Here is a 17,369-nt window from a genome sequence, read left to right on the forward strand (position 1 = left end):
TAGATCCCCGTTATCATGAAACTTGAACGGGTATACGATGATTTACTTACAGTAATTTAGAATCATCACTCAACCTAGCTCTACTACTGGCACTGCGTGACTTTTCTCACACTGGAAACCAGAATTTAGTACAGATCTTTAATACCTCAGGCAATCGTGTTCAAGGGCTGCCCCCCCTTTCTCTTCTTCTTTGTCCGTGTGTTCCTCCTTTTATTAAATCTCCATCACAATGATGTGGCGCTCTGAAATAAGACTCACACTGTTAATTCATCGTTTTCACTCTGCACCCCTGCTCAGGCTGTTTTCTTTTCTTTTTAGTGTACAGTAAACAATTGAGTCGAGGCCTTAAGCCCCAGATATCTCGCACGGGCATCGTTTTCATAACCAAACCGCTCTGGACTCTGCTCCCCAGACCACACAAATGCCCTCTGGGCTTATTATTATAGCAAATTCTGTATTTGACTTTGTCGTGTGCAGCATTGAGCCTTTGTCAGTAAAGCATTCTTCATTGCAGCAGCTGGAGCATTGTGTGTCACTTCTTAGTGAATTAAATCAACATTTTGATTTTGGTGCATGGGTGTGTATCAGTTTTCACTCACTCAACGAGTGCATAAGTGTTCATGTGTGTGTTTCTCTTTTTGTGTGTTGGGGTGTGTTTGTGTTCATCACCTTCCTGCTCTGTTGTTTGGGTAAACCAGCGGCCTGAAGCATGCCCTAGGGTCCTCCCCTGGTCACACCCTCAAGTAGGATGACTCAATAATAATGAGGATAAAGGTTTAGATGGTTTGGAGATGTCTCATTTAGAAAGATAGATACTTTATTGACTCCATGGGTGAAAATTCTTGTGTTACAGCAGCATGAAAAAGAGTAAAAAAACTGACCGATTAGATTTTTTTACCAGGAGGAGCTGAACAGGTGGCACGTCTGCACTTGTACACCTTAAAACACCTAAACACCTAAAATCTATACTAAATAAGACCTCTCTACTCAAATCATGCACGAACTGTTCACAGGCAGTTTAGTTTGTGTCCATCCTTCTTCTGCTACAAGAATGAAAACGTGTCCAGAAAGTGCAGCTTTGCAGTGGCTGCCATCTGTGATTTGATCTTCTACAGCACTGATTATGTGGGTTAAAGTTTTGAAACCCAAAATGCTCTCCAACTCAGTTTTTCTCTGCAGTGACGCTTTTCTGTAGAAGTGACACTTTCATTTAGTTCTTGCAGTGCCATAAGGGTGACATTTACCCAAAATTAGTCTACTGACATATTTATATTTGATATATAAGCTAGTGGGAATGATTTTAAACACCCTCATAGTTCCTAACCATCTCTGTGGTGCACAGTCGGTGGCATCAGACACAAATATTTCATGTTCATTATTATTTTGGGTCCCGTCTTTCTTTGTCATCACCTGGTGTGGTGATGAGCTCGGGCAGCAGAGGACCGGTGTGATTACAGCAACAAAAGATCACGGCCTTCGTACTTCCACAAAGTGGGAGCAAAGAGGCCAAAACCCATTAGCCCCTGCACTCTGATCCAGCTGCAGAGAGCCCTTGAAAAAAATGAAATGTGTCATTTCATTGTCCCCATAGCGGAGGGACAATCAGCGATGTGGAGAAGGTAATGTGGAGGGCTCTGATATTGGAGACATGACACTCTGGCTGTGTATCAATTTGTCGGGTAACACAGGGGTAATTATGTATGAATTATTGAAATGGAAAATTTGTTTTTGACTGCGAGTTGTGCTTGTTAGGTTCCGTAATCACTACGACAGCACACCTGTTCCCCGTCAGGTTGACTGACTCCGAGTGAGGTAACAGCAACGCCGCTCACAGCTCAGGAGATAACAAGCGAGAGACAAAACAAATCGTTTTTTTATCTAGCTGTTAGTCTGCTGTGCCTTTTACTGCAGGACCACTAGAGCCAAAGGAGAACAAAGAAGGAGATGCATAAATAAGAAAAACATTTCCATGTTCACAGGTACCTGCTCTGATTTATATTGTCCTTGTTCATACATTTATTTTTAAGATGATCACCCCTGTAGAGATGATTTCTACTGCAGGAACTATCAGGTGGGACTTTCAGGATCCTTATTGAGGGATAAAGAAGTCCTGAGAGATCCTTCAAAAGCTCATTGGTGTGGCTGCTTAAACTAAGAGATGACCAATTGTATAAACTCAGCAAGCTACCAGAAGCAAGATGGAAAAAAGTCTGAAAAGGAACAATGAGGTTATTCAGGCTCTTTTGGGGATTTTTTATGCTGCTGATGAGGTCTCAAGAGATTTAGAGTCTTAGAAAGAGCACAAGGGAGAGTGAGAGGCGAAAACAACCAGAATTTATATTTCAGTCAACAACTCTCATCTCATTTAATCCAATTATTATTATTCATTCAGAAACACGCTTTTATTACACTTGCCAACAACTACAACACTCAGGTGCGTCCGCCTCCCCTGCATCGGCACCGCAGACCACGCCCCACCACAATACTTATAGCGGCAGATCCAGATTATCAAGTGTTTTCCAACATAAAGGTCGTCTCACTGGGCCAAATTGAATCCCTGCCAGCCCACGGCATCCACTGTGGTATGTCTTGACATAACCACGTGAAGTCCCACAGCCAACAAACACGTCAGTCACAAAGTTGAAACAGGAGTGGGTGACAAAACACCACTGTACAGGTGAAGGGGAGTGCTTTAACTTTGTAACTTTATCTGCATGAAAAGAAAAAAACACGAGCTTTATAGTGAAAATTATCTTATTTTGATAATCGCTCATTAACAAAAATCATGACTGATTTTAAGACTTGATTAATCACCCAGTCTTAGTGGTTGATTACTTTAGGCTTTTATTTCATTACTTGTTTCTGCAGTGTTTGATACAAAGTGTTTGCTGGACTTTCACCCAGGCAACTGGAGTTTGAGTCCTATGTGGCCATTTGTAGGCTCGTTTACTGTTGTTTGAGTGTTTCGCATCGGTAACTTCCTCCTGTGCGTGCCCAACCTCAGTGAAATAAACACACAACCTGGGTTCTGTAGTCAAAATTTCCCTTTAAAAAGTGCAGTCAGTAATTTTTTTTAGGTTATTTAATTTTATGTAGTACTCATAAATATACACAGATTAGTGTGTAGTCATGTTGACCAGCATTCTCATAAACTGGGTGGGAAGGAAATCACCATCACAGCTAATCGCATTTTACGTGCGTGGCTAGAAACTGGCCACGACCCTCCCATCCCCAGACAGCTGAAAAGAGCCTTAAACAACAGCTGCAGCTGGTACATTATTTCGGCTAATGTTAGGTTCAAGAGTCCTAAAAATCAAACAGTTTCATTATATTCTCACATTGTATAAGAGGTTATTACTAAGTGTCAGAGCCCAGCAAAGTTATATTCACTTTAGACAATTTCACTAAGAGCAGCTAACAGAAGCTAACAGCTGCAAATATAGCAGCACTTACCAACAGAAACGTTCTTCTCTGACTCTTTGGCCACGTCTCACTCCTTTACAACCTCTTCCAGAGTAAATAAAGGTGCACACTTCTCACCCGGCATTGACAGCTGAGTTAAACAGTTGATTACACCAATTCACTTTACACAGACAGAGAGAAGCTCCAGATCCAGTCAAAAAATCTGCAATTTACTGAGATCTAAATTTTACACACTGTAATTTTTAAAATAATTTTCCATTTTAGTTGATGTTCAGCTGGTTAATCTCACACATGTGCAGTAGTCCCTATAGTAGCCCTATAGTATGCTTAAGGACCACTATGACATGCGGGTACACGCTGCCAGTGCCTTCTTTTCTTCTAGGATCTGGCCATGACACCTCTGGCTGTTTTTTATTAAACAGTTGGACTGTTTACAACAGCATCCTTGCCTACAGTTGACTCTGTGCCAGAGAGCCATCACCGTTAAAAGTCTCACTGCTCTGTCACAGGGTCGTCTGTCTCCGTGTTATTACACTTCAGCCGCCGAGCGATACTCGAGAGAGACGGTGATGCGAGGTTGTTTAAACAGTGGCAGGTGTTTCTTTCCTCAGATCAACTTCCTGGTAGAGCTGCAGTGACAGATAAAGGCAAATACATAATAAAGTCAGATTTATTTGACCCTTTGAAGGGCTTCAAACAGCATTTGATTTTGCAGTTCTGTGAAGTCATATAACAAAGTCCAATTTATTTTTGAAGTGCTGGAAAATGCATGTAGATTTACAAGACAGGTGCGATCTACAACACAAACAACAGCTTTTCTCAGTAACCTCTTTTGCATACGGTTCACAAGCACAGATTTTCTGCTTCTAACAAAGCTCAGAAAGCTGAACTGGAAATTTGCAGTCATGTAAATCAGTGTTAACTTTCTTTAATCAGCATTTTTTTTTAACATAAATATTAACGATATTAAATATTAAAGTGCGGCAGCACACCTATATGGAAAACTGAAACTAATAAATGTATATAAATATTAATAATAAGAAGAAATAAGAAAAGAGACTTCTGTTTTCGTGGAAGACCAGGAAGCAGGACAGAACATTATCAGAAAAGAGAGAAGTACGACCTGAATTGTGTGACTGAGCCCATGAAGCCATCAGGAAACTGTTTCCACAGGTCAGCACAGAGAACCTGAAGTGTTTTTGCAACCAGAAGAGGCACCCCCTGGTGGCCATTGAAAAGAATTCCAGTTTAAGGCACTTAGGCATCTCTGTGTTAAAACACTCAAGTTTACAGCAGAAATACTCATGTCTACTGTCTGCTACACCAAACAGTTTTAGCATCTAGCTGTCTACTAAGTTTAAATCTGAATCTTTGATCTGGACCTCTCCAAGGTGTTTGTGATGCTGGAGCTTTTAAGAGCACTTTCTAATGCAATTCTATGACAAACAATCTAACCTGCTATTAATCTGTTACTTTGCACAGATTAGCAGTTATCCAAGTCTGTGCTATGGACCTGTACACTTTGTGGGTGCAGCTTTCTAATCACGTATGCCTGCATTAGCTGATAACTTAGCACTTCGCTTCGCTTGAAAGAAATATCAACTTATATTGAGACATGAAAATGCAGAGTCCATGTTATTTATACACTCACCGGTAGGAGCACAGATGAACCAGTAAATCACCAGATTCAACCTTCAGGCTGAGCTCCGACTTCACTACAGCAACAAATACAAAAGTTAACAAATACAGAATCAATTTAAAGCAGAAATATAATTTTTACATTTTAAATAAAGGTTATTTTGATATCTGCGGTGCACTTGATATCATATTTGTTCATTACCATTTATTTACCAGGCCATTTCATTATTGTTTTATTTCACAGTTTTATTTCGACAGCTTTGGTCCTCCATACACTTCACTACCTACAGTACAGTCAGTTTGCCTTGGTTTTTTTCTGTCGTTTCACTCCTGCTGACACTAAAATGAGCTGCATCTTTTGAGCCCAGCAGGCAAAACTCAGCAGCAGTGAAGACCTGAAGGTGAGACAACAAAGAAAAAACAGCGAGCTATGAATGAGGGAGAAGTATTAACAATTGGAAGCCTTGTAGATGAGGAGGTGGATGAGACAGTGGTTTGAATGAGGCTCGATCAGAGAGGATGGAAGCTGTTTTTAAGAGACCCGAGCGCAGAAAGCTGGTCTGAGGAGCGGCTGAATGAGTGTAACCTTGCTTTGGGCAGCTTTGAGAGATGCATGGACGAATTCTGATGAGACTGTGAAATTGAAAGTGAACTTAAGAGTCCATGGAAGCTTAAGTACATTGTCCTTGTGTCTGAATGGTCTGCTGATCAGCGGGCTGGTTCAGCAGCAGTGAAAAGGGCTTAATTGCAAATTACCACTTCAGTGCCTCGGGCATGTCATGATTTTCACACTTTAGGTTTTAAATAGACAGCAAATGTAAAACAAGGAAGGGGAAATGGAAGAATTAGGATCCACATATCCAGTCCAATGGAAAACCACCAATACATTGATCCTGCTGTATTGTGTGTATCCACAAATTCCTCTGGATAACCTGATGTTCATTCGCATTCAAGTACACTCTCCTGCTGTTGGAAAACCCACAGACTGTAAATAAAAGATAGATGTAGCCACAGTCACTTTACTTTTGGGTTTTTTGAGCCAGAAGTGACAATCAGGTGTATCTTCTTCAAGTTAAACCTATGGCTGAGATATAACACTTAGACATGAGTGCCAACTCTCACTTTTGAACAACAGAAACAACCACACTTCTTAACTGTTGTTAAAGAATCATTTACATAGACTGTATATACAAGATGGACGAACGCTCCAAAAGGCTCTAACAACAAAAACAATCTGAGGGGAAGTCAAGCAGACAGCTAAATTATACAAACTTTTATCCCCATGCAGAGTGAGTGGGTGGGCTTATATGGTGCATTTATTTAGAGGTCGCCACAGTGGATCATTGGCCTCTATCTCCTATCGCCTCCTCTGTCACAGCAACCCTCTGCATGTTCTCCTTCACTACATCCATGAACTTCTTTTGTGGTTTCCCTCTTCTCCTCCTGCCTGATTCTGGCCCCAGAATAATTCCTGGAACTGCTGCTCCCAGTGCAAACCAGTATAGATCCTAAGATATATACTGGTATTGGTCTGCTAACAGTACCACTCAATGTTTAAAGAATAAAGACGAACACGTGTTTGCTTTTAGAGCAAAACTAAAGAAGTCACCAGATCACCGGATTTGTCAGTATCTTCTTATTTTTATCAGGTTTTCTTGTAGCTCTAACATTTATTATTCTTTTATGTCAGATTTTTGTTACTGCAAAGATGCCCGAGGCTGTAAACATGCTTGTTTCTGCTGTAAAGTTGAATATTTTAACATGGGACTCTATGTGGACTGATTCCCTACTGGACCCTCAAGTGGTCATTAGAAGAACTGCAGTTTCTGGCCATATACACTAGGTGCAGTGGACGTCTTCAACCTTCCCTGTGATGCTCACAATGACCCATGGCTGCAATGCTGGTTCATTCAGTCTTTGAGAGTGCAGTACCTGAAAACCACACAGACAAAGTTAATTTAAAGACAAAAACTCTAATGACCCAAGGCCGACACAAATGTGTTTTATCTACTTTCAAATCCATTTATCATAAATGTAACAAATAAAGTGTATAGAAATTTAGCACATACATGTAATTTTTAATCTTTTTATGTATCCATCTATAGAACGCTGCATGTTATATTCTAAATCTGCCTTTTTCTTTTTCAGAAACCCGCCCGCAAAAAATGAACCTAAAGTATGTAAGGCAAGGATGTAATCACTTTCAACAGGGAGAAAGCATAAAGTTCGACTTTAAGTGACAATTATGAATCACTTAATATGAAAAGGAGATTCTGCAGGGCATTAACCAATGTTTAAAACTAAAATAGAATGTATTTTGAGTTACACGGGACATAAACAAGGAAGCAAGGTGTATAATTAGGATTATTTATAATAAATATGAATTAATTAGTGCAATTTCTTTAACCATAGAGAATGACTTAATCCTTCAGGACAATGTCACATCAGTGCACTGAACTCACTATGTTATCCATCTAACAGAGCCTCCATATGTTCTCACTGTAATTTCCCCCTCATGATTGAATTTATGCTAGCACTAATCTGAATGTTCGGGGGAAAATCAAACGCATTTTACCTACGGTACTCAAGCTGACTTACCTTTGTTTGAATGACGGCAAATTCACAATGTGGAGGCTTAAAAATAGCTAAATCTTGTATCCATCCTTGGTGAATTGGATGTGTGCCTCCAAACATTTATAATTGTGAAATTGTTTCGCCGTGTATGTGCTGACTCCACAGACAAGGTACGAGAATATATCAGGCTAAATCAATAGCGGTTGGTCTTCAGGGTTTCTACTCCACTGCCGTATTTCATACGGGTTAACATTTCCAATGCACGCTATTTTTTGCAAGTAAAGTCTCTTTGCATCCGGACGCAATCTGTCTCTATAACATCCTTTTCTTTTGAGCTGCTTTTAAGTTTGATTCGTAGCAATCTTCCTTCCAACACATAGTGTTTGTTTTGATTCGTGGCCTGCTAAAATGGTGCTGCGCTCCCACAATGCATTGCAGCGTGACGTCAACTCCAAAGCCCTATTGACTTCATTGTTTTTCGCCTCACTTGTAGTTTCTTTTTGAATAATTTTACACCAATTATGTATTAAACGCCCAGCTGAAAGTAGTCTCCAGGCCAAATCCAATATTTAGTTCTTTAAACAGTTGAAAACTTCAATATCCTGCTGTTTTAAACAAGAACTGAGCTTTCGTTTTAAAAAAGAAACCTTTTAAGAACCTTTTTAAAGATTTAGACCTTCAGATCTAAAAGTTTCAGACTGAAAGACAGAAGAAGAATTTTTAAAAAGTAGTGGCATTCATTTACATTAACAAAGAAAGCTGACTAGCTCTTTAAAGTCAGAGCAGTAATTAGCTACATGATGAGTTTGTAAGCTGCGTCTCCCAGGCTGATCCTTTCTTGTTTGATGTGATCATTGGTGTTCATGTATGATCTGCTGCACCGAGATCTTAAGGATTTCCATTAGTAAACCTAACATGAAAGTGCACGGAGTGGCAGTGCTGTGAGGTGCCTGGGATAAAAGCATTGGTGTAATAGAATATGCTCTGTGGAGAATCCTCCATAAGCTGCAGACCAACCAGCTGACACTGAACACACTGTATTATTCTGACTGAGAGGCTGGATGGAAGCAGCGATTCGATGATTTATTCATGCACACAAGTCACACAAGAGGCCTCCCACACAAGTCTGTGAGCCCTGTCTTTACACAGTGATTATAACTTTAAAATACCCCCCATGTAGATGGTTTCCAGTCCTGCAGAGTGTATTTAGGACTGCACTTTAAAGTTAGAAAAAAAACAACAGCCTGTTCAATGGGAGAAGCACCACCACTCTTTAGTATTAATCCAGCGTTCATAATGCAGGCTTATATTACATTGCTACCACTCATAGTTATTCTGATGGTTATTTTCACTGCACCACGCAGTGAAGGCTATTCAGTGTCCAACATTTTCCCACACAGCCCTCCTCCCCAGGCCAGTAGATCAGAGTTTTACTGCTCCACAAGAAAAAAAATCACTCCTATGTACACCCACTATTATTATTTTATTTATATATGATTTTATAAAGCACTTAATGTAGTGTCCCCATATGAGGGAACAGGGTCTGAGGAAAGTAAATAGATTTGACTAAGTACCTTAATTTATAAAAATAATACTTCATAATTTATTAGTAGATTCATATTTTATATTAATCTAAATCTGCAGGATGAGTCCACTTAAATGTGTGGAGTGAGTGTAATGGGCGCGCTGCAGGTATCTCTTCTGCAGAGAGAGAGAGTGGCCGCTGTTGCCCTGCAGCAAAGTTTACCAGAAATCTGAGCTGAGTTTACCTGCAGACGAACACTTTCACTTTCAGGTTGTCTCCGATTCAGCTGAGCTGTTGGAACAACTGTTTAGGTTTAAATACATCCACTGCATGTCTGGCAGCTTCAAATCACACAGGAAGTGTTTCCGAAGCAGCAGCTATCGTATGCATGGGGTCTTTTATTTTAAAAATTGATCACATTCTCTACGTCGTTCCTGTATGAGAAATCCACAGACTGTAAATAAAAGGTGGACATCACCACTGTTACATAAATGTGATGTCACTCTGCTTTTTGAAGCCCTGGCTTCAAAGACTAAGTAACTGGAAGGTATTACCTGTGGATGTGAAACCAGTGTGGGGTTGTCATGACTGACTGTCATTCCAGAGCAGGAGCACCGCTTCCTTCTTGTTATTGTTGATTTATATACACTGTAACTATAAACTGTACTTCAAAGATGGCTACAGCTAGCATGATGTACTCACTGGTTTGAAGCCTCAGCATTAGCATCCTGGGTTTTTTTTTAAGCCTGAAGTGACCTTTTTTGGACAAGAATGTAGAGCAACAAGTTTTGATGCAAAGAAACATCCTTCGCAGTGTCAGGTGGAAACACCATCATCAACCTGAGTGGGCGTGAAATTCAGCATAGCTGTGCCAAATGTGTTTCATAGTGATAAAGAACTCTTATTGAAGGTTTGAAATGTGATCAGAGGGGACATCTGTGACCTGGCTGATGCAACCCCTCACTCATAACTGACTGATGCAGATACCGAGGTGCCAGCGGCTGACCAATCAACCTTCACTGAGACTATGTTGAACCCTTAACATCACTGATGCTGAGAGGCAAAACCTCGACATTCCAACTTCCTAATTTCTTCACCCTGTAAGGAGTGTTTTGTGTACGAGTTAACAGAGACCTACAGTGACAGTTTGTAGATGGTGACTGAGTAAACAGAAGGGTGAAATGATAACATTAACCAGAACTTTTCAAACCTTATTCTTTTTAAACTCTTCACCTGCAGTTTCACCAAAGATTCTGACATATTCACCACTTCTTGAATGTCTCGTCAGAAGAAAATGGACCAAAAGAGCAAACGGGGCTCAGTTACCTGCTACTGAGCTCCTGGATCTCACCAGTGTGACAAGTTAAGAGTGTAAACACAAAAGTATTTCTTATATGCACAGATATTTAGACCATGTATTATATTTTTTTTTTTTATTTATAAGAATAAAGGATTAAGAGCTCATGTACTAATTTCTTTTAATGTTGCTTAATGTGGAGATTTAGCTTTTCATTTGGTTTTCACACCTCTCAAATTAAGGTTCAGGGTTGGTTGGTTAATGTTTAGCTGTTTGAGTTTGTGCTAGAGTTTCACTTTAGTCTCTCACCTGTGAAGCTATCACCAGTCAAACTGACAGTATGGATGTGATGGGATGGAAGAACATCTCCTTGGAACCATGTTTTCATCTGAGGAGAGACATCAGGTGTGCTGTAACAGTCAGGCAGATTCTTGTAGGCCAGCACTGTGTGTGGAAACAACTTGGATTTGTTGTTTATTCCTCCCAGTGGCTCTACAGATCTATTAAAGCTGAGAAAGAAATAGAGAAAACATGCAAGCGCTTGCTCGCAGGAACAGCGATCCGAACCCTGCGGCGATCGCAGAGCGTGTCACTTCCTGCATGAGCGCTCCCTAAGAAGAAAAGAAGAATCATGTTTCATCTAAATGAACGCTGTAGAAAGTCTGATCTCCTGCAGCAAGACAAGAGCGCGGTTCAGCAGTTACACAAAACCGAAGTGATTTCAGCTCTTTCATTTACATACATGTAGCTTATTTAGTTATCGCCTCACTTTTCCTTTTAGCTTTTACACAAATGCTCTCTTAAGCTTTCCTCTTAAAACTTTGGTGAAAATCTTTTTATTTAGAAAATTTTCTAAACACGTTTGATGCATTTGGTGTTTTTGATGTGCTGCTGTGATGAAGGTAACTTGCAGACTGCCAACAGAGCAGTTTTATGAATCAGGGCAACGTCTATTTCTGTCCCTACAGTCTACAAAAGTGTACCTCACAGAGCCTCAGGACTTTATTTCCTTTATTTTATATCAACTTTTTATGACTTTCAAGAATTCTTTAATTTTTACATCAACAGTGCTTAACATCTTTATTAGACCGCCTGTCGTAAAAACAAGGAAATACAAATAATTTACTTTTCTATCAAAAAGTTATTTAAAACGAAAGCTTATATTATTATTTATGGAGCAAATAATAAACCGAAATCACAATTTTATACCCAAATTTGAGGCGGCACACTGGACTTCTCAGTCAGAATTAAATAAAGCATAGCTTTCAATCACTAAGGCAAATTTTTCTGTTCAGGAATTCAAGCTAATTACTGTAATTTCTTAATAAAAAAAATAATAATCTGCTTTTTTGGGGGGAAAACATTAAATTTGAAAATTCATGCATAACAACAATAATTATATTTTGGCATTAAAAATATCATTAGGATTAAAAAGCGTTCACATACTGGTGGATTAACCGTTACAGAAACATTAATGGTTTTGGTGATTACAATACTGTTAATTGAGGGCAGCTGTGGCATAACCCATACACTGATGGTGGTCTAGTGTATTTATTAAACACATTGGATAAGTTGTTTCAGTCATTAGGACAAAAACTCCAAATGTTAACAGCTCAGTTTTTTCACCATCAATCGTTTAGAAAAATTATTTATAAGAAAATGTGCTTCAAGAAAACAAAACTAAAATAATGGATTTTCTGAGACTCTATAAAGACATATCCAGAGAACTTCTGAAGTTCTGTCCTCTTTTATGAACTTTTTAACATGGCAAGTATTTGTTTGCAGCGTCGGTTCTGTCGTGGTCAAAAGGAAGTTGCCTTCTTCTTTGTCAGATTTTTTTTCCAGAGTGGGAAAACCATCTGAAAACATGAAGTGGAAAACCCATTTCCACAGCCCTCGAGTTTGCCCTTGACTTGAAGCCGAGCGCCGCTCTGATTGAGGGTTTTGTTAAACTGCATCACTTGTGTCAAATCTCAGATACCCCTCGACATACTGACTGTAATTAGTTTTCAGATTAATCCGCACGCGGCCAAATGTGGCTTTCTCCCACACTGTTCTCAAAGTAAAGGCTATAGCTCGGATAATCAAATAATAGGTGAATATCAATGAAAAGACCAAATCACATTGGTCCCCAGCTCCCCCATGCAATTATTTCCTATTCACATTAATTATTGCTAACAGATGACACTAATGACTTCGAGAGGAAGCTGGCCTCGGCGGCTCTCCAAACGATCGATGCCGTTTTAAATAGGGTCACAGCACTTGAACCTTTGGGCCTTCTGACTGAAAACGGCATCTGCAGTATGCCAGCGATTCGAGTGCCGTAACAGACTTCCACACAAGATCCTTCACAAATAAGATAACCCGCCAGCCATGAAATTTAAGTCAAACTGGGGTCTTCCATAGTAGATGATATCATCTTATCTACGTAGTTTATTTACAGTGAAAGGAATAAAAACCTTTGGGTAACTCTGGTACCCAGAGTCCATATTTTAACCTGCTTAACTGTCATAATACATTTATAACTCATGAACTTTGTGGCGAGCCAAAGCAAAGAATGCATAATTCTATAATGTTTGACATCTAGTCTTGGCAACCGGGAATTGGGCCATCAAGACCTCCTCCGCCCCTGACTGCCATTCAATGCACACTAAATCGAAAACCCATGGTTCCTCCTATGGGTGGTGGGCCTACAGGAGGCTGTGCCTGTGGTGAAGCCTGACCACCTTAGCTCAGGGGGCCCTGATGCTCTGGGTAGTGATCGAAAGAATGTGACTGAAGATAATGTCAGTCTTCGGTAGTAATGACTCAGAAGAAGAGGATCAAAATTCAGAATGCATTAGGAAGACTAAAAGTTCAAAGTTCAGACCTTTAATCCAGGGCAAGGTCATACAGCACGGACGAGAGGTGAAGTCCAAAAACAGGAAAAAAGGGCAGACACATGGAAGGTAACTCGGACAGTCAAGAAACTAGAATAGACGCGAAGAAAAACAAGAAAACACAGGATGTTTTAACTAAAGAGAGCACTTATCCGGTTGTTCAGTGATGACGCGACGAATCCTACTTCCGGGCCTAAAGTAGTCTGCGTTTAATATGGCTTTTGTGTTGTTAACATGTTTAATGTTATGTATTTTCTTCTATTTGGTCTCAAAAAGCTCCTAAAACAGTCAGTGATCACTGTTGACCTCCCTCGGCTTTTATTACCACTAATCATTTATTTAAGCTCAGTTTTTAAAACCTTAGGATGTAACTACAGCCCAGCCCATGCAGCAGTATATGAATGACTAACCTCGTATTGTGGATGGATTATCTCAGTTGTTCTCCTGGCTGAAGTTTGGTCCTTTTACAGCATCCTGCCATGCGATTACATTTGTTTCTGACCACTGAGAACACTCACGTTAAGTTTTATCGAGTGGAAAAAAAGTTAGCTTGTTTATATTATGCTAACATAGCTGTGTCGCTAGCGGTCACGTGGCACATCATTATATACCAGCTAGCCCAACTTCAGTAACCCTACAAACGTCACTGCTGTTTAGTTTTCTGTCTTCATTTATGCTGGAAGTGATAGCAGAGCTGTACGTTTTAATTTGTTTCCAAAACCCCGCAGTCAGGACATGCTATGTTGTATTTAGATAGAAGCTAGTGAGCTAACTTCCTGCTAACTTCTAACTCCGTTAAATGTCATAAATTCCGTTTTCATGGATGCCTGGATGTTAAACTCAATTGTTACACCTGGTAGAGCAGAACGCTGATCATTTTATTAAAGATGAAAGACTTTAGACAGTTTTTCAACTCTCAGTAATGCCATAGTGATCGTTTGATATATGGACCTGCAGCAGAGTTTAGACCCAGACACGGCTAGTGACGTCAGACTGAACAATCGGATAGGACATAAAAACGGGATACACAAGTCTTGTTAGACAGCCCCTTTTTAAAGACCTACAAAGCCCACCTCATGAGGTTGAATGGAGATCTGGTTCATATTGTTCACTGAAAAGGTGTGTGTGTGTGTGTGTGTGTGTGTGTGTGTGTGTGTGTGTGTGTGTGTGTGTGTGTGAGTTATCTTTGTGAGGACCGAAATCTGCATTCTACTATCCTTGTGAGAACCAACTGTCATTTGTGAGGACACACAATTGGTCCTCACAAGTTTGAAGGCCTTTTTGAGGCTTAAAATGTGGTTTTAGTGTCAGGGTTACAATTAGGTTATGGTTAGGTATTAGGGTAAGGGTTAGGCGTTCATTTTTAATGGTTAGGGTTAGGGTAAGGGGCTAGGGAAACCATTATGTCAATGAAGGTCCTCACTAAGATAGCTGAACGGGGCTGTGTGTGTGTGTGTGTGTACTGTAGATGTACTGCTTCCTCAGAGTTGTTATGAAGGGCAGGGATAGCTCAGTAGGTGAGTGAATGTTGTAAATGCAGACAGGAATTTCCCCACGGGATCAATAACGTATACATTATTATTAATATTATGAAGGGGAACGCTTTCCAGGCAGGCCAAAAATACGCTTAATTCTGCAAAGTGGCGGACGCATCTCAGTGAGGCTTTAATCCGGCCAGTTCTTGCAAATTTGTTTTCTTGAACCTAACCTTGTCATACCCGAATCTAACAGCAAGTAAAAATAACATCAAAAAAGTGCAAAACACAGCAGACACAAACCAGATGCAGAAAGCTGCAGCAGTTTGACAAACGTAATTAACTGATTCCGCAGGAAAGAGGACAGACTGGACATCCATCAGTATCTTTAAATATGGAAAACACTACACTCTGAATCTGTCATGAATCGCTGTGCGGCAGGCAGGAGTCGGACCCAAAATGCAAGACTCACAGACTCAGGGGATGAACTCAAAAACCACAGCTTTATTTGCTGGTAGGACAAACTAAACTAAACTGGGAAACAACAAACTAAGAACTCACAGAGAGACACAGGGAGATCCACACAGCATGAGGGACGACACGACACTGACTCAGAGAAACACAGGGTTTAAATACACTGGGGAGTAACGAGGGGAATGAGACACAGAAGGAGGGAACACCTGGGAGCAGTGTTGGGAAGGTTACTTTTAAAATGTATTCCATTACAGAATACAGAATACATGCCCCAAAATGTATTCTGTAACGTATTCCATTACGTTACTCAATGACAGTAACGTATTCTGAATACTTTGGATTACTTAATATATTATCATGCTTTTTACAACAACGTGAATGTACTATTGCTGTGTGATTTATTACTATTACTGAAGGTCCGCACGACTCCGAACTGTAGTAAAGGGACCTCTGACTAATACGGCGGGGTCCCTGTCGGCTCGTAGCCGAAAAATAGCTTTACTTTGTTGTCTGGGTCAACTTTTCTTGCGAGAGACAGAGAGAGGCGTTGAAAGACTGCTCCAACGGAACTTATTGTTTTCGGAGGAAAACACGAACACGGTGTACAGTCGAGTCTTAATAGCTTACTTACAACTGGGCTCGTCGGGCTCTCTTCTTGGCTGCAGTGGTTATTATTATATTTACATGCTTCCAGCTCCCGTTTTTGCTCGATGACAACTCGTACCTTTCCACTCCCCTCCTCGCGCTCACAGACACATAACGTGTATGGCAGTCCATTCTCCCTGCAACACGGACTACACTGCCCATGATGCCACATTCTTTAGAGCTATGCTTGTAGCATTCTGCCTGTTAGCTTAGCATAACAACAACAACAACGAAAAGGCGCTCTCTCACCCAGGAAACACACAGTCGCAGAGAGAGAGAGAGAGCGTCGCCATGTAACCATGGCAACCGTAACGCTGCCGCCTGGAACAACAGAACGTAGCTGTCAAACAAAACCCAAACAGTCCTGACCCTCGACTATATGAAACAGGAAAGTACCGCAGTGTAATCCATTTATTTCAACAAAGTAACTGTATTCTGAATACCACATTTTTAAACGGTAACTGTAACGGAATACAGTTACTCGTATTTTGTATTTTAAATACGTAACGGCGGTACATGTATTCCGTTACTCCCCAACACTGCCTGGGAGAAATCAGGACTGACGAGACAAGCAAAGCAGGACACATTCACATAAGACACGGACCTTCAAAGTAAAACAGGAAGGATCACAGAGACGCGAACTTGACACAGTGGAGACAGCAACTAAGAAACACAGAGACATAAACCATAAGGCAGAGGACTCTAAGAACTGAAAGACACAGAGGGGAACTCAAACATGCAGACACAGAGGGGACACAGAGAAACATGAAGGGCAAGGGATCGAAACTAGAAACCATAGAATAACTCACACAAGTACGATAATACAAACATCACAAAGAACTAAAAACGCTGAGTCAGAAGACCCAGGACCGTGACAGTATCAGTAAACCAATCATTCAAAAGTTGCCCGTTATTACAAGAAACTGGGGATTTTACTCCAAAATAAATTGCGTGATAAAATATTCAGTTTCTATTAAAGCTTTCAAAACTTTCCTTCAAACCATGTCTATCTCTCTTAACCTTTAATACAAGCATTTTGCATTAGCTGGAGACTTTTTAGGGAAAATGCTCTGTGAAATTTTCTTTCTACAAAATTGCATTTTTGTCCTTGCGACAAACATTCATCACGCAGGCACATCTGGCACAGGCACAAAACTTGCTTTCAGAAATATCACCAAAGGACTCATATCAAGAGTGATATGAGTCAGTGGAATAATGTGAATGTTGATTTTGGTTCATTTTCTAGCTTTTTAGCCCTCACAGGGGCATCATCTTCATCTAACAGTCATTTGTCTTTATGCAGCTGAAATATAAATGAACAGCAGAGACACCAAGAGGCTCTTGGCACAGTTAATAGCCTCCCTTTGTGTCAGAATAGAGGCATTGTTTTAAAATGTCTCATTCAGCAGCTCTCACAGAGATCATGGTGCACCTGTGAG

At 40.4% G+C, this 17,369-nt stretch overlaps 1 protein-coding gene and 1 long non-coding RNA gene across 6 annotated transcripts in view; one reads left to right on the forward strand and one right to left on the reverse strand.

Annotated features, from left to right (window-relative positions):
- The window catches only part of LOC146557151 (nck-associated protein 5-like), a 106,763-nt gene that overhangs the window by 55,965 nt on the left and 33,429 nt on the right, over window positions 1-17,369 (forward strand). The gene's annotated exons all lie outside the window — the stretch shown is intronic.
- Window positions 2,958-17,369, reverse strand: part of LOC146557152 (uncharacterized) — a 38,880-nt gene continuing 24,468 nt past the window's right edge. Inside the window, exons 1-5 of one of the 2 annotated variants that reach the window (XR_014889023.1) lie at window positions 10,767-10,955; window positions 5,264-5,456; window positions 5,075-5,138; window positions 4,547-4,644; window positions 2,958-4,052 (exon numbers count right to left, since the gene is read on the reverse strand). This is a non-coding gene — a long non-coding RNA (uncharacterized LOC146557152). Of the gene's footprint in view, window positions 4,053-4,546; window positions 4,645-5,074; window positions 5,139-5,263; window positions 5,457-10,766; window positions 10,956-17,369 lie in introns of those variants that run through there. The other variant, XR_014889022.1, reaches the window with a different exon arrangement.

The sequence above is a fragment of the Mchenga conophoros genome, linkage group LG16 (assembly GCF_057382185.1).
Source record: "Mchenga conophoros isolate Kocher_MC1m ecotype Shallow Benthic linkage group LG16, M_conophoros_male_GT1.1, whole genome shotgun sequence".
Lineage (NCBI taxonomy): Eukaryota > Metazoa > Chordata > Actinopteri > Cichliformes > Cichlidae > Mchenga > Mchenga conophoros.